The sequence below is a fragment of the Meriones unguiculatus genome (genome assembly GCF_030254825.1).
Source record: "Meriones unguiculatus strain TT.TT164.6M chromosome Y unlocalized genomic scaffold, Bangor_MerUng_6.1 ChrY_unordered_Scaffold_23, whole genome shotgun sequence".
Lineage (NCBI taxonomy): Eukaryota > Metazoa > Chordata > Mammalia > Rodentia > Muridae > Meriones > Meriones unguiculatus.
In genome coordinates, this window is record NW_026843709.1 from 25,822,299 (window position 1) to 25,843,009 (window position 20,711).

Here is a 20,711-nt window from a genome sequence, read left to right on the forward strand (position 1 = left end):
ACCTGCACTCCTGGTGCAGGGTCCATTCAGCTCCCTCCCCAAAGAGACTCACAGACCGCGGTTTGATGCAAAAGCAAGAGGCAGTTTATTCTGATCGCTATGGGGGTCGTCCCTTCAAAGCAGGAGACGACCCCGAGCATACTAAGCACAGAGTTTTTATTCCTAAAAAAATCAGGCCTTTACATTGATTAGTCAGTAGAAAAGATAACAGTAATGTGGCTGGCAGCTGTAGTGGGGAGCTCACAGCTCCAAGGACAGTCCTCCCCTCTTCTCCCATCTCTTGGTTCTGTAGCGGGCTGCTTACAGCTTTAAGGACAGTCCTCCCCTAAATTGCCTGACTTGTTCTTTCTTCTTAGCTGGCCCTTATTTAAGGTCCAGTTGTTTTCTTTCTAATTTGGGATGGTCCCATTTTTCAGCATGTGTCATGGAGACTCTAAGAGATCACAAATGCCAACCCAGACTAATATATCCTGCAAAGCTTTCAATTAACACAGAAGGAGAAAACAACATATTCCATGACAATACTAAATTTATGCAATATCTACACAGCAAACCAGCCCTCCAGAACATACTAGAAGGAACACTCCAATCCAGTGAAAACAACTTCACCCAAGAAAACATGGCATACAGATAATATCCCAACAAAAATGAAAAGAAAACAAGCAATGAAACACAGTAAGATCCCCCACTGACTCCAATACAGAAAAAACTAACATTTATTGGTCAATATTATCTATCAGTATCAATGGACTCAACTCACCAATAAAAAGACACAGACTAACAGAATGGGTGCACAAACAGGATCCAACATTCTCCTGCATCCAAGAAACACACCTCTGCAACAAAGATAAACACCACTTCAGAGTAAAAGGCTATAAAAATGTCTTTTGAGCAAATGGACCCAGAAAACAAGCTGGGGTAGCTATCCTAATATCTAATAAAATAGACTTCCAACCAAAATTAATCAAAACTTGAGGAGGGACAGTACATTCTCATCAAAGGGAAAATCCACCAAGAGGACATCACAATTCTGAACATTTATGCCTCAAATACAAGAGTGCCTACATTAATAAATTAAACATTAGTAAAACTTAAATCACACATTGATCCCAACACCATGATAGTGGGAGTCTTTAACACTCCACTTTCACCAAGGGACAGATCATTTACACAGAAACCAAATAAGGAAATAAAGGCACTTACAGAAGTCCTAAATTAAATGGACCTAACAGATGTCTACAGAACTTTCCACCCAAATGTAAAAGAGTATACCTTCTTTTCAACACCTCATGGAACCTTCTCCAAAATAGACCATATAATTGGTCATAAAGCAAGCCTTAGCAGATACAATAAGATTGAAATAATCCCCTATATTCTATTTGACCACTACGGAATAAAGCTAGACATCAACAACAATGGAATTAGAAAAAAGCCTACAAGCACTTGGAGACTGAACAACTTGCTGATCAATGTTAACTGGGTTAAGGAAGAAATAAAGAAATTAAAGACTTCCTAGAATTCAATGAAAATGAAGGTATAACATACCCTAATTATGGGACACAATGAAAGCAGTGCTCAGAGGAAAATTTATAGCACTAAATGTCTTCAAGAAAAAAACTGTGCCATCTCATAAGCAACTTAATGGCCCAACTGAAAGCCCTAGAGAAAAAAGAAGCAAAAGAAGAGGTGCAGATGGCTGGAAATAATCAAACTAAGGGCAGAAATCAATCAACTAGAAACAAATTAAACTATTCAAAGAATCATTGAAACCAAGAACTGGTTCTTTGAAAAAATCAACAAGATAGACAAACCAAAAGGCAGAGAGAAACTATACAAATCAGCAAAATCAGAAATGAAAACGGGGACGAGGACCTAAGTACAGCCACTGAGGAAATCCAAACAATCATAAGGTTGTACTACAAAAGCCTATATGCTGCAAAATTTGAAAATCTAAAAGAAATGGACAATTTTCTTGATAGATTCCATCTTCCAACATTAAGTCAAGATCAGGTAGAAAGATTGAATATTCCTATTTTCCTCAAGGAAATAGAAGCAGTCATAAACATGCTCCCTTCCAAAAACAGTCCTGTGCCAGATGGATTCAGTGCAGAATTTTACCAGACCTTCAAAGATGTGCTAATTCCAATACTCTCCAAACTATTCCATAAAATAGAAACAGAAGGATCATTACCAAACTCATTCTATGAAGCCACAGTCATCTTAATACCTAAACCACAAAAAGACCCAACAACAAAAGAGAACGTCAGACCTATCTCTCTAATGAACATTGATGTAAAAATACTCAATAAAATACTTGCAAACCTAATCCAAGAACACATCAAAAATATCATCCACCATGACCAAGTAGGCTTCATCCCAGGCATGCAAGGATGGTTCAACATACGGAAATCCATCAGTGTAATCCACCACATAAACAAACTGAAGGAGAAAAACCACATGATCATCTCCTTAGATGCCAAAAAAGCATTTGACAAAGTCCAACACCCATTCATGTTTAAAGTCTTGGAGAGATCAGGGATAAAAGAGATCAGGGATAAAAGGCACATATCTAAAAATAGTAAAGGCAATTACAGCAAACCTATAGCCAACATCAAACTCAATGGAGAGAAACTTAAATCAATCCCACTGAAATCAGGGACATAACAAGGCTGCCTACTCTCTCCATTTCTCTTCAACATAGTACTTGAAGTCCTAGCCAGAGCAATAAGACAACTAAAGGAGATCAAGGGGATAAAAATCAGAAAGGAAGTGGTCAAAGTGTCACTATTTGCAGATGATATGATACTATATATGAGTGACCCCAAAAATTCAATCAGAGAACTCCTCCAGCTGATAAACACCTTCAGCAAAGTGGCAGGAAACAAAATCAACTCAAAAAAAAAATCAGAAGCCCTCCTGTATATGAAAGACAAAAGGGCTGAGAAAGAAATTAGGGAAACAACACTCTTCACAATAGCCACTAACCACATAAAGTACCTCAGGTTGATACTAACCAAGCAAATGAAAGTCCTGTTTGAGAAAAACTTCAAGTCTCTGAAGAAAGAAATTGAAGATGATATCAGATGATTGAAAGATCTGCCATGCTCATGGATTGGTAGAATAAACATTGTGAAAAAGGCCATCCTACCAAAAGCAATTTACAGATTCAATGCAATTCCCATCAAAATACAAACTCAATTTTTTATGGACCTTGAAAAAAAGACTCTCAGCTTCATATGGAGAAACAAAAAACCCAGAATCTCCAAAAAAATTCTGTACAACAACAGATCATCTGGAGATATCTTCGTCCCTGATCTCAAGGTGTACTACAGAGCAATAGTAATAAATACTGCATGGTATTGAAATAGAAACAGAAAGGAGGATCATTGGAACCAAATAGAAGATCCAGAAATAAACCCACACATCTATCAATTCTTGATTTTTGACAAAGCAGCTAAATCCATTCAATGGAAAAAAAGACAGCATCTTCAACAAATAGTGCTGGTCCAACTGGATTTCTACATGCAGGAAAATGAAAATAGATCCATATTTATTACCCTGCACAAAACTAAAGTCCAATTGGATCAAAGACCTCAGCATTAAACCAGATACTCTAAATTTGTTAAAAAAAAATAGTGGGGAACAGCCTAGAACTCATTGTCAAAGGAGACAACTTTCTGAACAGAACACCAACAGCACAGGCTCTAAGAGCAACAATCAATAAATGGGAGCTCATGAAACTGAAAAGCTTCTGTAAAGCAAAGGACACCATCACCAATACAAAACGACTGTCTACAGATTGGGAAAGAATCTTCAATAACCCTTTATCTGACAGAGGGCTAATATCCAGTATATATAAAGAACTAAAGAAGCTGAAAAGCAACAAACCAAGTAATCCACTTAAATAATGGGGAACAGAGCTAAACAGAGAATTCCCAATAAAGGAATATTGAATGGCAGAGAAATACTTAAAGAAATGTTCAATGTCATTAGCCATTAGGGAAATGCAAATCAAAACAACCCTGAGATTTTATCTTACACTCCTCAGAAGGGTCAAGATGAAAAACTCAAGTGACAACACATGCTGGAGAAGTTGTTGAGAAAAGGGAACCCTCCTCCATGGCTGGTTGGAATATAAAATGGTAAAACCACTTTGGAAGTCAAATCTGGTGCTTACTCAGACCATTAGCAATAATGCTTCCTCAAGACCCAGCTATACCACTGCTAGTTCTATACCCAATATTTTCTTACGTACACAACTAAGACATTTTCTCAACCATGTTTGTAGCAGCTTTATTTGTAATAGCCAGAACCTGTAAACAACCCAGATGTCCATCATCAGAGGAATGGATACAGAAATTGTGGTATTTTAACATAATGAAATACTACTCAGCAATCAAAAATGAGGAAATCATGAAATTTGCAGGCAAATGGTGAGATTTAGAAAAGATCATTCTGAGTGAAGTATCCCAAAAGGAGAAAGACAAACATGGTATACAATCGCTTATATAGACCTACAAAATATAATAAACATAATGAAGTCTATACACCTAAAGGAGATAAACAAGAAAGCAGACACAGGTGATCAATCCTCACTGAGAAAGACAAATGAGATGTGCATTGGACATATGACAGGAGTCTACTTCAGAAGGCATCTGAAAGACCCTACCAAGCAGCGTTTCAAAACAGATACTAAGACTCATAACCAAACCTTGGACAGAAGGGGAGTTAGTATGATAGGGAAAGGATAGGAGCCCCACAAGGACCAAATATATTTGGGCACCAGGGTCTTTTCTGAGACTGTTTCTCCAAACAAGAACCATCTATGGATATAACCTAGAACCTTTACTTGGACAAAGCTCATGGTAGCTCAATCACCAATTGTTTTCCCATAGTAAGGAGAACAGGGACTATCTTTGACAGGAACTCAATGGCAGGCTCTTTGACTCCCCACTCCCCAAGGGAGGAGCAGTTCTCCTAGGCCACAGAGGAGGACTTCGCAGCCAGCCCTGAAGAAGAATTGATCCACAGCAGAAACAGTCTCTACTCCACAGAGGACCCACATGAAGATCAAGCTGCCCACTGGTCAAACATATCTTTAAAAATGAGGGGGATGATTACTATATTAATGGTGCCTGGACTATTGACTGGCCTAGAAAATTTGATGTCTCTGGGACAGCTTTCCACTACAAGAGACCAACAGGTGATCCAGAATCCTTGGAAGCTCTAGGACCCACCTCTGAAAACCTCATTGTAATGGTTATACTACAAGAACAGAATTTGGGAATTAGGTACAAGTTCAATGTTCCCATTGTTCGTACTGGCAGTGGTGATAATGAAGTTGGCTTTATGTGGAATCATCAGCCCTGGTCAGAGTGCTTAGCTACTTGTGTTGGAGGTGTCCAAAGACAAGAAGTGATCTATAAAAGATTGGATGACAAGTCCATTGTCCAGAACAATTTCCGTGATCCTGACAGTAAGCCATCTGAAAATCAAAGAGCCTGCAACACTGAGCCCTGCCCACCTGGATGCTTCATTGGAGACTGGTTGGAGTGCAGCAAAACTTCTGATGGTGGGATGTGCATGAGGGCCGTGCTCTGCATCAGGAAGTTTGGACTGTCTGAGGAGGAGACACTGGACTATAGTGACTGTTTAACCCATCGGCCTGTAGAGAAAGAGTTCTGCAACAACCAGGCATGTCCACCTCAGTGGGTAGCTTTGGTCTGGTCTGAACGTACTCCAAAATGTAGGCCAGGATTCAAGCATCGGATTGTTCTGTGCAAGAGCAGTGACCTTTCTAAAACATTCCCAGCTGCACAATGTCCAGAGGAGAGCAAGCCTCCAGCTCACATCAACTGCAATCTGGGCTGCTGCCCTCCTCCCCTCTGGGTGGTAAGAGACTGGGTCCAGTGCTCTGCTCAGTGTGGCTTACGATAGCAAATGTGAACTGTACTGGACAGATGCCTATACTGGACATGTATCTGTTGACTGTCTGGAAGCTGTTTGGCCTCCATCCATGCAGCAGTGTGAAAGCAAAGGTGACAGTACTCCGATGTCTAGTACTGAAGAGTGAAAAGATGTGAACGAAGTGGCTTAATGCCCACTGGTGCTAAAGTTCAAGTTCTGTAGTTGAGCACACTTCAGACAGTTGTGCTGTAAGACCTGCCAAGGACACTGACCTGCGGAAAGCCAGAGGGTTCTGACATCTCATCATGGAAATGCATCCATGAAAGAGCCACCTAGAAAAAGTAGACTGGTGTCCTTACAAAAGCATTACCCTATGGAAAGTGTAACCACTGGTCAGCCCTAGCTGACAGGATTTCAATATTATTTTAACTTCTGTGAAGTGGGATTTATTGATTCAAGTGCTGGACATGGTATTAGGAGGCAATGCCAGATCTGAGAGATCCAAACAACACAGGGAAACTCACTGTGGAGCGTTTGTGTTCTTTCAAGTAAATCTAATAGCCTGTTTACCTCCTTGGATCATTAAGATAATTTTTATTATGGACTTAACAATGACACTGAATCTATTTGTATTTAAGACTGTTTTAAATATAGTTTTTATGACTTGTTCAGCTATGGAAGTAGAAGAGATTCAGAATTCTTAAGTCATAGCTTAAAAATATTTACTATATTTTATCTCACCACAATAGCACCACAATTTAAATTATAAAATGGACCTTGAACTGTAATTTAAGAAACAATTATAAATCGAACGTAATGAAAGTTTGTGTTTTTTGTTATCCCACTTAATTTCCTTAGGAATGACCCCTGTTCTGAGCACTGCTGTGAGCCATGTATGAAACTCTATTAAACTCAACAGTGAGGGACTTGGTTTGAAGCCGTGCAGCAATGGCTGCAGTCTATAAGCAATGTGCAAGTCTATAAACTCAGTGCTAAGAGACTGTGGCTAACTTCCCATTGTGCAATGAAGCTGAGATTTCCATTATAACTTCAAGAGAAAAACATTTCAATTTCATGTAGAATCCAGACCTAGGGTATGGCAGAGACTGAAGTACTAGGCCCTTTGCAGCCATCACACAGGATGCCTTTCTTCTTCTTTGAGTCACGCTGGCTCCTTAGTGTTTATATCCCCACTTGCCACAGATGAGCTTCTGCCCTGTTGGGCTATTGCATGCATGGTAAGCTTATGGAGATGATGCCATGTAAAATAGGCTGACTTAATAACAGCAAGACAGGCCCTTCTGTGATTCGCTGACAGTCTGATGGGTTCCACATATCCCTTCTTTGATATGGTAGAAGGGCATTTATTTATATGAGAGGAAGTGTGTGCCTATCTGTATATATGTGTGTGTGCAGGCACTCCTGAGGGTGGAGATAGGTGAGTTTGCTTGCATATAAATGTGCTCTTGCTGTGAGTTTTAAAATAGGGAAGGATAAGAACCAAAAGAGAAAAGTTCACGGAGAGAGATCACAAGGTATAAGCTTAGCAGTTCCACGACCAAATAGATTGTATGGATGTTCTCAATAGCTATTAAATGTGAAACCCAGTTTCCTGGACAAGTCACCGTCTAAAAATCACATCTTGCTGAATTGGAATGACTAGCTTAGGTCTTCATCTTTAGGCTTTACAACTTGCTGTAAAAGGACTCAACAACTAGATGTTTTTAAAGGGTACTTTTATATATTATTACTTTGTACTTGAACACTTGTAGCTTGTAGTAGGATTTTGGTGAATGTACTTTGTGTCAAGCACACTTCTTTAGTCCTTCTCATATGTGCCCCATGCATACACCATCATCTAAAACACAACTAAACAGCTACTTTGTAAAAAAAGAGAATATTTTCATTTAAGAGCATGTCTCACTTATATCTACCACTATGCTCTGAAACTCAACTTCAGTGTATCACATATGTGGTAACCTTAGAAGACTGTCAACAAGCCTCCTCAGCTTCTGGCTCTCCATGTACATTGGTCCTGGATATTACCCCACACTCCAGTGTGACCGGCCACATCTCATTCCCTCCTTCTCGCTCAATACCATCCCAAGTTTTCCAAAGGAGGCTATCAGTGATACAAAATATACAGCCAAGACCTCCATCTAACTGCCCTGAGATGACCAGCCCCAGTGTCATCTAAGCCATTCCATTAAAGGAAGGCAGCCCATGAAAGCCTGGCCCAGACTTGAATTCCCTTGGTCCTTTTCAAAGGACAGTTAAATTGGTGCTAATGTGGCCTGATGACATGAAGGAAGACTGGGTGATTGCTGAGGTAGTTTAAACATAGGCTTCCTATCCACATATGATTTTTACAAGCATAAGTATTACCTCATGCTTTTATTTGGAAAAGATTCCTTATAGTACTTGTAAAAAGCTGTATATACCTCACTTGGAAGCTAATATCACAGGAACTGAACCTCAGGTACTGTGCAGTGCCTGCCTCTGCCACTGCCAGGGGAAGAGATCAGCCTGTGCTCTCTCCAGGAGGTACACCTCACTGAGGGCAGGCTTCTGCCAGAGGCAGCACAGCCTTCTGTGGGAGAACAAAGAATGGATAGACCAGAATGTAATCCTTTTGATTACAGCCTGAGCAGGCTAAACAAAGCAAAAAGCATCTTCCATAACACAATGCAACTCCACTGCTACTACAGCCATCTCTGTGCATGGTAACAGTGGGATCATCAGCAGAGGCTGGGCTGCCCTGGCAGGCACTCCAGACGTCAGGAGCTATATTGACTACTTAGGATACTAAGGTACCCATGGCTGGGAACAGGGTCTGCCACTGGTATAAAGGCATACCAAAAGAAGGAACATTAAATGTACCTAAATGACTTAACCCCTAAAGACAGGTATGATTTCTCAATTGTTCATATCTTTAGGAATTGATGTATTTGAGTGAATGTCTTATAGGTATTCTTAATAATACAGAAGAAAATTACATTTGTATTATTGTGATTAGTTATTGCTTATTATTTTATACTCAGTATTAATGTGGTACACTGTTACTATTTTTGCTTTTGTAAATTATATTCTAATTTATTGCCATGTTTCCTAACACCTGTCTTTTATTCATTCCACTGCTTGTAATGAAAATGAAGGTCATTGTAATACTTGATGGAGTAAAATTTCATACCAGGCACAGATTTTTTTTAACATGGATAATTCAGTAAGTAATAAAACTTCAGCCTGTAAAAATAAAAAAAAGCTTTTTAAATTTATAATATAAGCATACCATTGGTATGTTGTACCTATATAGAGGATTAGCCCTATATTTTTATATATGTTGTAGCTATTTGTCCTATCCCCTTGTTTATATAGAATGGGTAAACATGCCTTTATAGGCAAACTTAATTTTAATTCTCTCTTACATTAAGCATTTAAGCATCTTGTACCTGGGCTTTACACTGATAGTGGCTATATTTTGGCTTGCCCATTTTTTATAAAGACTGGACTGTTATGCCTTTATAGCCAAACTTTATATAAACTCAGTTAGCATTAGCATATAAACTCTCTTAGGCATCTTGTACCTGGATTTTTACATTGGATTTTTACTATTTGGCTTGCCCTCTTTTTCATATGGGATGGACAGTTTTGTTTTCTAAACATATCAATATACTTTTTGAGTTTTTAAAATTAAATTAGGTTGAAATGTACTTTGCCATCTTTTTTTAACTTTTATTAATTATGCTTTATTCATTTTGTATCCCCAAATAAGTTCCTCTCTCCTCCCCTTTCTGCATGCATGCCCCTCCACAAGTCTACTGATAGGGGAGGTCTTCCTCTCCTTCTTTCTGATTTTAGTCTATCAGTTCTCATCAGAAGTGGCTGCATTGTCAGGGTTCTAGGTTATCTCCATGAATAATCCTTGGTTGGAGTATGAGTCTCTGGGAAGTTCCCTGTGTTCAAATTTTCTTGTTCTGTTGCTATCCTTGTGGAATTCCTGTCCTCTCCAGCTCTTACTATTTCCCACTTCTTTAAGCCTCATGCAATGTTTTTACATTTTTCCCCCATGGAAATATCTCACATTTAAAAGGATAAGGTAGTTTCCACAGCAGTGTGACATTATCTCTCTTTACACAAACCTAAAATTGATGTGAATCCCACCTTTAGATCAGTAAGGACATAACATCTATTATTAAGAAAAAAGAATTTACATGGTAACCTTAGGAAAATTTTGTCATTTTGAATCTTAGAGTATCTGTACAAGTGGCTAAACTGCAGGAGTTGTCATCCTGGCCTGATCCTGAACTCAGAGATTTCTTTTTACTTTGTGTTGGTAATAAAGGCATGTGCCTTCACCCATGTGTTCAGATATTTATATGTATATTTTTTCAAAACATTATCATTGTAATTCAAAGCCTTTAAATAAAAATCAAACAAAGAGACAAGTAAAATTTTAAGTTTGGTGGTCAGTTGTGCCAGGTTATGCTGTAACTAACAAAGCCCAGGTGGTTATTTTTATTGATGTTTTAGTGAATTTGGTGGACCTTATCAGAAATAGCTGACAAGTATCTTACAGCCAGAGGGCTTTGACTTTTAGCCATAATTAATTTAATTATTAGGAAGAGTGTCCTTTTTCTTGACTGTAACTTAGTATATTCCAATCCTTTTTTTCCCCCCCATTTTCTCCTTCAACTTTCTTGGAGAAGAGCCAACACCATTAAACATATTGCAAACAGATCCATGACTATGACAGCCAAAATGAATCCAAAGTGGATTAAAACACCCTTTGCCATGGCATTTTTTTTTATTTTTTTATTTTACATGTGGCAGTTTAGGCCAAACTCTGTCTAGAGGTCTGTCTACCTCCACTTTCTTTCTTTCTGGCCATGGCTGCGGAGCTGAGCCATTTGAGCCAGCCACAGTATAAAGGAGCTGTGCTTCTTTACCCCTCAGATAAACTGCAGCAGCAGCCATTTTTGTTAAGTCTGAGGTCTGCCCACAGGAGGCTGTCTTTTGCTCCTGGGCAGGTTTAAGAGTCTCTCTTAAAAGGACAACAATTTACCTGGGAGTTTTTAGGTTTTAAGTTTGCATTTATTAACTGGGAGCTTATTTCCCCAACCAAATTAAGAAAAAAGTATGATTTAAGGGATGTGGGCGCCAATTGTAAGTGACTATTAATATTTACTATTGATTTTGTAAGACCTAGGGTCTCACAGCTCAGGAGATCAAGATTGCCCACTTCCCAGAAAAACCACAGACCACGGACTCATTTCAAAAGCAAGAGCTTTCTTAACCATTGGGCAATGGTTATATCCTTGCCGGTCAGCAAAGAGTGGTACCAGGAGACAAAAGGCTTTAGGTTTTTAAAAGAAAAATTTCGGGAAATTTGAAGTTGCAGTTTTGGCAATTTGGGATTGGATGAGGAAGCTATGAAGTAAAATAATTGGTTAGTCTTGGTGCTCAAGCTTAGCCAGTCCTACCAAGTGTGGATGCAGCTGCAATTGAAGGTGGGGTGGTTAGCTCATCCTTGAAGATTAGGGGCTGGGGACTTTTGGCTGGAGGTCAGGAGGTACTCAGAAGAAGTCTGGGTTGGTTGCTAAGAAACACAATCTCGAAGACAAGGGTCTGTTCCTTTTTGTTGAGTGAAGGTCATTGCTTGTTCGCTTTTTTTCTATCTGTCCTCATAGATAGGGTCACATTTCTCCATTCTCTGGAAATGTACTAAGAGGCTTTAGCTTAACCTGGACCTAAAACTCAAAACTATAGGCTTTAGAAGATATACAGGTTACAAAGTTAGTCTAACCCTTTCAATTTATCTTCTGGTAGAGCTGCTGTTAGTCCTAAACAGCTGTATAACCAAATCACTATACAGAAACTGAGTTCATTTAGTTAACCTAGAACACAATGCTGGAGAATAGTAACTCCCTCCTAAACCTCCAAGCCTTCACAGTTTCCTAACATTTAGATTTTTCCATTATACTTAGTTTTTGTGAAATATTACATTCAGTCCATCTCCATTTAGTTTGAAGATCTGTCCTTCAGCTCTCCAAGATTTCCTGCCTTGCCCTTTTTTCCCACTCATTTCCTGCACTCTGGTTCCTACCCACTTTCCTGCCCCCTGACTTCTCCCTTTGCACAACATTGTGGCTAGTTGTTTTGGTTTGTTTATCACAATGCAATATCCAGATTGAAAGCAGATCCTGGGGAGATGGGAGAAATCGGCATTTGAATAAACAAGGGTAAGGTATACATTTCAAAAGAACATTATACCAACAGAAAAGGGTCTATCTGAAAGAAGGAGTGGAATTGGGGCAACAGAGATGCAAGGAATGGAGACAAGACATATTCCTGATCAAGGGTCAGTTTACTGAACAAGCAAACAACTATTATAAAGCAAAGAATATAAGCAAATTTTTTTTCACAGTAGTAAAACATCTGTGCCACATGGCAAGGCATTGAGGAATTCACTCAAGAAACAAAGTTTTCAGCTTGGTTCCCAAGGATGCAGGGAGCTTACTATCTTCTTCTCATACTCAGAACACCCCAATTTTAGATACCACCAAGGAATGTCTCTGAGACATAGAACTTAGACAAACCTACATCTGCCAAGACCAGCAGGCAGAATTCAAATTACCAGACTCCTTCAGAAAACAGATAATTTCTGGGAATGGTTTGGCTGAAAACAGAAAATCAATGAGTGTAAAAAGAGAAATGATGGGAAATGAAGTATTTGACAGCTGGTTCTGTTCCACAATAGTGTTGCCAAACCTCTGTGAGCAGGGTTGCCTTGACTGACCTGGCTGGATAGGCACCTATGTCGTACTCAGTGGTCAGTGAGGAAACCTCCTGGTTCTTATGTTTACATTTCAAATTGGTCCTTCAGGAGAGTGAAGTGGGGAGGTGTTGTACGCCTAGGAAACAAGAGCAGCTGTGTTACCTGCTGTGGTCCTCCAGTCAAACCCTCTAAAAGTACTGTTAGTGCCAGTAATGCTTGCTCAGATGTTGCACCTGAGCTCATAGGGTCTGAGGTAGATGGGTAACCACTAGTTCATTGCTAGGATTCTCTGCTACATAATGAGTTCCTGGAAAGCATGCCTTACACAGTCAAACTCTGCCCTCCTTTAGTGGAAACTTTTCTCTATGTTAAAAGTCATTGTAAATGTTGTCAACATATTATTTTTATTGCTTATGTGGGAATTTGTTAGAATATACATTACACTCCTTTTCCATTGCTGCCAGGTTCAAATTCCTACCCAGGCGCCACTCTAATTTTTTTCTTTAAAACACATCAATTGAAGTATGTGTAGTTCATCTAATCATTGGCACATGACCAGAATTTCAGGGCCAAGTCTCTTAAAGAAAATTGAATTCATCCTTGCCATGCCAGGCCTGGCACCTCTGCCAAGAAGAAGCCATCTGTCATGAAGAGCTCTATACTTCATCACCTTGATGACCTTTTTTCTTATGTATTTATTTATTATGCTTTGGTCACATTTCATCACCTCACCTGCCTGCTCCCTCTTCACCTTCCAGTCCCACTCACCCTTTTTCTAAACCTATACACTTTCTTTACTTCCCTCATACTGGAGATACTCCTCCCCCTTCTATCTGACCCTAGCTTATCAGGTCTCATCAAGGCTGGCTGCATAATCTTCCTCTGAGGCCTGATTCTCAGGGCATTGTTCTCTTTGTGTCCTCAATTCCCTCTACTTAGAATATTATTCATGCCTCCTCTCCTGCAGGATTCCCAGAGCACTGAGGTGAGGGAGAATTACGTAAGAAAATTGCATTTAGAAGTGGGTATTTTTTTTTTTCAATGCAGTTTATTCAGGAACCTTGAACAATCATCTGACCCTGGGGAAAGCCAGCCCATAGCTTAAATAGCCTCTGGGTAGCCAACTCCAGCACGTGGGCAATGCAGATAGGTCCACAAACATGAAAGCAAGCCGGATCCTCAGCCTTAGCCAAATGTGGAGTTGTTTGTGACAGAGAGCACTCACCATCGGGAAGGTGGAAGGCAGAATCCAGCTCCATCTTTAAGGCACAGCATTACACAGCTCTCTACAGATCCCCCTTTTTGTTTCAGACGCATGAGGCAAGAGTAGAGGTCTGATCTCTGATATTAGAAATAAATTGGGACTTTGTACCGATGTTCATTTAGGTGTCATCCACCCAAAGAGCATCAGACCCGTCAAATACCTTTTTCTCAGAGGCCGGATCTGGGGCATCAACCCGCATGCAATAAGACATGCTCTTCTCTGGGTCCAAAGTGGCTGACCCTGAGTAGAGTGCTTAGTCTCGCATCCTGAGCATAACATTTTAGCTTTTATGCTTGGGGAGACTGTCCTGCTTCAATGGCTATAACGGTTTGAATGGTCATGGCTGCATTACGCTGTTGTGAGACTCTAATCTTGCATATATACCACAGGCAAACCAAGGAGACCAACACCAGAAGGCCTGCTAACGCTCCCATGCCCGCCCATTCCTTCAGATGATTCATGGCTGCAGCAATCCATGATGATAATCCTGTGGCTAGTCCTGCGTCCACTCTGGTAGAATTTACTGTGACAATGGCCACTCTCAGCTGCTCCATCGTAGTATCGAATTCTCCAGTCCAATTACCTAAAATATAGCTAGACAATTGTTTAGACAGATTTGCAGCACAGGGAAAATTCTCATGTTGTATGCTAGTGACTCAAAGTCCAGCATACTTTCATTGACAGCCAAGTTGAGCTATTTGCCATAAGGTATCAATTTGCTCCTGCAGGAAGTCAATCCTCTGATTGAACACCATCAAGCCTCCTTATAGTTGAGCATTGATTCCTTTTTGTACATATAAGGCATGAGCTACATTGGCTAAAAGGTTATTCAGGTTCTGAGCAGTCTACACAGTATGACTCCTGACTAATGCCCTGGTGGTAGCTCCAACAGCCGCCAATGAGATGGCAGTAACAATGGTGGCTGTAATTCCAAGATCCCTTTTCTGTCTGAAGCAAGTCAGCGTGAGAGGCATCAACTGGCACAGGCACCCAGTGAGGCATGCAAGTAAACTAAGTTAGTAAATTTACTAGCATTCCAGCATTGGGTAAAGCATTGGGTAAGCATTGGGTAAAAAAGCAAGTATCATTACCACAATTACTTGGCTCTATCTGGCTAATAATGAATAAAAATGGGGGATATCAACAAACAGATGTGGGCTTATAGGAAATATTATGAGAAGCCTCAACCCCCTCATTGGAACATTCTGCATCAGTGCTAGAACTAGCAGTGGTGGTGTCCGAGGTCTGAGTAGGTTCAGGGGATTATTGCCCCCAGGGGAAAGACGTGCTCCATGAATATTGACTAACTCCATGTTTTCCTCCACTTTTGAAAGTCATTTAAGGTTCTTAAATTATTTTTTCCCTTTTTTTTAAATTTTTCATCAATTACACTTTATGCATTCTGCATCCCCCCATACGCCCCTCCCTCCTTCCCTCCCAACCCCACCCTCCCTCCTCCCTCTGCATGTATGCCACTCCCCAAGTCCACTGATAGGGGAGGTTCTCCTCTCCTTTCTGATCTTAGTCTGTCAGTTCACATCAAAAGTGGCTGCATTATCCTGTACTATGGCCTGGTAAGCCTGTTCCCCCTCAGGAGGAGGTGACTAAAGAGCAGGCCAGTCAGTTCATGTCAGAGGCAGTCCCTCTTCACATTACTATGTAGCCCAATTGGACTCTAAACTGCCCTGGGCTACATCTGTGCAGGGGTTCTGGGTTATCTCCATGAATAGTCCTTGGTTGGAGTATGAGTCTCTGGGAAGTTCCCTGTGTTCAAATTTTCTTGGTTTGTTGCTCTCCTTGTGGAGACCCTGTCATCTCCAGCTCTTACTATTTCCCAGTTCTTACATAAAATTCCATTCACTCTGCCCAACAGTGCCCATCAGGCTCAGCATCTGCTGTGATAGGGCAGAGGCTTTCAGAGGCCCTCTGTGGTAGGTTCCTAGGTTATTTCCTGTTTTCTTCTTCTTCTGATGTCCATCCTCTTTGCCTTTCCAGATGGGGATTGGACATTTTAGTTAGGGTCTTCTCTCTTGCTTAGTTTCTTTAGATGCACAGGTTTTAGTGGGTTTGTCCTATGTTGTATGTCTATATGAGTGAGTATATACCATGTGTGTCTTTTTGCTTCTGGGACAACTCACTCAGGATGATACTTTCCAGATCCCACCATTTACCTGCAAATTTTATGATTTCCTTATTTTACATTGTTGAATAATATACCATTGTGTAGATGTACCACAATTTCTGCATCCATTCTTCAGTTGAAGGGCATCTGGGTTGTTTCCAGCTTCTGGCTATTACAAATAAAGCTGCTCCAAACATGGTTGAGCAAATTTCCTTTTTGTGGGCTTGAGGCTCTTTTGGATATATGCCTAGGAGTGGTATGGCTGGATCTTGGGGAAGCACTATTCCTAGTTGTCTAAGAAAACACAAGATTGATTTCCAGAGTGGTTGTACAACTTTACATTCATATGAGCAGTGGAGAAGGGTTCCTCTTTCTCCACAACCTCTCCAGCATGTATTGTCACTTGAGTTTTTGATCTTGGCCATTCTCATGGGTGTAAGGTGAAATCTCAGGGTTGTTTTGATTTGCATTTCCCTAATGGCTAGTGAGGTTGAGCATTTCTTTAAGTGCTTCTCTGCCCTTCGGTATTTCTCTACAAAGAATTCTCTGTTTAGCTCTGTTCCCCATTTTTTAAGTGGGTTACTTGGTTTGCTGCTTTTCAGCTTCTTTAGTTCTTTATATATACTTGATATGAGTCCTCTGTCAGATAAAGGGTTGGTGAAGATTCTTTCCCAATCTGTAGGCGGTCGCTTTGTTTTGATGACGGTGTCCTTTGCTTTGCAGAAGCTTTTCAGTTTCATGAGTCCCATTTTTGAGCCTGTGCTGTTGGTGTTCTGTTCAGGAAGTTTTCCCCTGTACCAATGAGTTCTAGGGCATTCCCCACTTTTTTTTCAAGTCAACTTAATGTGTCTGGTTTTAAGTTGAGGTCTTTGATCCACTTGGACTTGAGTTTTGTGCAGGGTGATAAGTATGGATCTATTTTTATTTTTCTACATGTAGACATCCAGTTGGACCAGCACCATTTGTTGAAGATGCTATTTTTTTCCATTGTATGGTTTTGGCATCTTTGTCAAAGATCAGGTGTCCATAAGTGTGTGGGTTTATTTCTGAGTCCTCTGTTCGGTTCCATTGATCCACCATTCTGTTTCTATGCCAGTACCATGCAGTTTTTAAAACTGTTGCTCTATAGTACAACTTAAGTTCAGGGATGGAGATACCTCCAGTAGATCTTTTATTGTAGAGGATTGTTTTAGCAATTCTGGGTTTATTGTTATTCCATATGAATTTGAAAATTTTTCTTTCCAGGTCTGTAAAGAATTGTGTTGGTAATTTGATGGGCATTGCATTGAATCTGTAGATTGCTTTTGGTAAAATGGCCATTTTTACTATGTTAATCCTGCCAAGCCATGAGCATGGGAGATCTTTCCATCTTCTCATATGTTCTTCTAGTTCTTTCTTCAGAGATTTGAAATTTTTTTCATACAAGTTTTTGACTTCCTTGGTTAAGGTTACTCCGAGGTACCTTATGTCATTTGTGGCTATTGTGAAGGGTGTTGTTTCCCTAATTTATTTCTCAGCCCTTTTGTCTTTTGTATACAGGAGGGCTACTGATTTTTATTTTTTTTTTAGTTTATTTCGTATCCGGCCACTTTGTTGAAGGTGTTTATCAGCTGTAGGAATTCCCTGGTTGTTAATTGAAATTAACAAATTTCAATTTGTTAATATGGTGGATTATATTGATGGATTTCCATATATTGAACCACCCCTGCATACCTGGGATGAAGCCTACTTGGTGATGGTGGATGATATCTTTGATGTGTTCTTGTATTCAGTTTGCGAGTATTTTGTTGAGTATTTTTGCATCAATGTTCATAAGAGAGATTGGTCTGAAGTTCTCTTTTTTGGTTGGGTCTTTGTGAGGTATAGGTACCAAGGTGACTGTGGCTTCATAGAATGAGTTTGGTAATGTTCCTTCTGTTTCGATTTTGTGAAATAGTTTGAAGAGAATTGGAGTTAGCTCTTTTTTGAATGTCTGGTAGAATTCTGCGCTGAAACCATCAGGTCCTGGGCTTTTTTTGGATGGGAGACTTTTGATGACTGCTTCTATTTCCTTGGGGGATATAGGACTATTTAATTGATTTACCTGGTCCTGATTTAGCTTTGGTAAGTCAAATCGATCAAGAAAATTGTCCATTTCATTTAAATTTTCAAAATTTGTGGCATATAGACTTTTGAAGTAAGTCCTAATGATTGCTTGGATTTCCTCAGTGTCTGTAGTTACATCCCCCTTTTCATTTCTGATTTTGTTGATTTGGGTAGTGTCTTGCTGCCTTTTAGCTTGGCTAAGCATTTGTCAATCCTTTGATTTTCTCAAAGAACAAGCTCTTGGTTTCCTTGATTCTTTGAATTGTTTTATTTGTTTCCAATTGATTGATTTCAGCCCTGAGTTTGATTATTTCCAACCATCTGCTCCTTCTTGGTGTGTCTGCTTTTTCTTTTTCTAGGGTTTTTAAGTGAGCCATTAAGTTGCTTGAATGCGCTGTCTCAAATTTCTTCTTAAAGGCACTTAGTGCTATGAACTTTCCTCTTAGCACTGCTTTCATTGTGTCCCACAAGATTGTGTATGTTGTGTCTTCATTTTCATTCAGTTCTAGGAAGATTTTAATTTCTTTCTTTATTTCTTCTCTGACCCAACTGTCTTTTAGTAGCAAGTTGTTCAGTTTCTATGTATGTGTAGGCTTTTTGCTATTTCTGTTGTTACTGAAGACCAGCTTTATTCTATAGTGATCAGTCAGGATACAAGGGATTATTTCAATCTTCCTGTATTTGTTGAGGCTTGCTTTGTGACCAACTATGTGGTCTATTTTGGAGAAGGTTCCATGAGGTGCTGAGAAGAAGGTAATTTTTTTGTGTGTTTGGGTGTAAGGTTCTGTAAATGTCTGTTAGGTCCATTTGATTCATGACCTCTGCTAGAGATATTGTTTCTTTGTTTAATTTCTGTTTTGTTGACCTGTCCTTTGTTGAGAGTGGGGTGTTGAAGTCTCCCACTATTAGTGTGTGGGGATGTATATTTGGTTTAAGTTTTATCAATGTTTCTTTCACAAATGTGGGTGCCCTTTTATTTGGGGCATAGATGTTCAGGATTGTGATCTCTTCTTGGTGGAATTTTCCCTTGATGAGTATGAAGTGTCCTTCCCCATCTCTTTTGATTAATTTTGTTTGAAAGACTATTTTATCAGATATTAGAATGGCTACTCCTGCTTGCTTCTTGTGTCCATTTGCTTGAAAACCATCTTCCATCCCTTTACCCTCAGGTAATGTCTATCTTTGTGACTTAGGTGTGTTTCTTGTATACAACAGATTGCTGGGTTTTGTTTACACATCCATTCTGGTAGTCTGTGTCTTTTTGTTGGAGAATTAATTCCATTGATATTGAGAGAGAGTAATGACCAGTGGCTGTTAGATCCTTTGAATTTGATGTTGGCTGTAGTCATACGGTTGTGTGCTTGGTTGCTTTTTGTTTTACTGTAGTGGGGTTATTTATTTCCTCTGTTTTCTTGAGTGTAGCTAGCTTTCTTGGGTTGTATTTTCCCTTCCAGTGTCTTCTGTAATGTTGGATTTGTTTGTAGGTATTGTTGAAATTTGTTTTTTTCATTGAATATCTTTTCTCCTTCTATGAGGACTGAGAGTTTTGCAGGTTATAGTAGCCTGGGCTGACATCTGTGTTCTCTTAGGTTCTGTATGATATCTGTCCAGGCTCTTCTGTCTTTCATAGTCTCTGTTGAAAAATCAGGTGTGTTTCTAATGGGTTTGCCATTATATGTTACTTGGCCTTTTTCTCTTGCAGCTTTTAGTATTTTTTTCTTTGTTCTGTATACTTAGTTTTGATTATTATGTGGCGAGAGGATTTTCTATTCTGGTGTAATTTATTGGGTGTTCTATAGGCCTCTTGTATTCTTTTTGGCCTCTCCTTTAAGTTGGGAAAATTTTCTTCAATGATTTTGTTGAAAATATTTTCTGGGCCTTGGTGCAGGGAATCTTCTTTTTCCTCTATACCTATTATTCTTAGGTTTTGTCTTTTTATGTTGTCTTGAATTTCTTGGATGATCTGTGTCAGGAATTTTTTAGATTTAACATTTTCTTTGACAGATACATCTATTTCTTCCATTGTATCTTCCACACCTGAGATGCTTTCTTCCATTTCTTGTAGCCTATTGGTTATGCTAACCTCTGTAGTTCCTGCTTTCTTCCCTAAGTTCTTTCTCTCCACAATTTCTTCCATTTGTGTTTTTTTTTTAATTTTTCCAATTCTATCTTCAGGTCCTGATCTATTTTGTTGGTTCCCTTCCTCTGTCTGACTGTATTTTCATGTTTTTCCTTCAATTCCTTCAGCTGTTTGTTTGAACAATCCACTTTTTCTTTTATTTCATTCAGTGATTTAAGCATTTCCTCTTTAAGGGCCACATACCGTTTGGCTGCAGCTTCTTCTATTTCTTTTCGTATTTTATTTGTTTCCTCTGTTATCATCTTCTTGAGCATAGATGTTAGGTTGTCTCCTTGAATTTCATTTATGCTGGGGTGTCTAGAGCTATTTGCCCTTGGATAACTGGGTTCTGGAGATGCCATAATGCTCTGGCTTTTGTTGGTTGAACTTTTAAGCTATCCTCTACCCATTGGGCTATCTTAGTTGTTTGAATTTAGTT

The 20,711-nt window shown here is 39.6% G+C and overlaps 1 pseudogene; it reads left to right on the plus strand.

Moving 5' to 3' along the window:
* Window positions 1-5,063: 5,063 nt before the first annotated feature.
* LOC110543858 (A disintegrin and metalloproteinase with thrombospondin motifs 6-like) lies at window positions 5,064-6,178 on the plus strand (annotated as a pseudogene).
* Window positions 6,179-20,711: the final 14,533 nt, after the last annotated feature.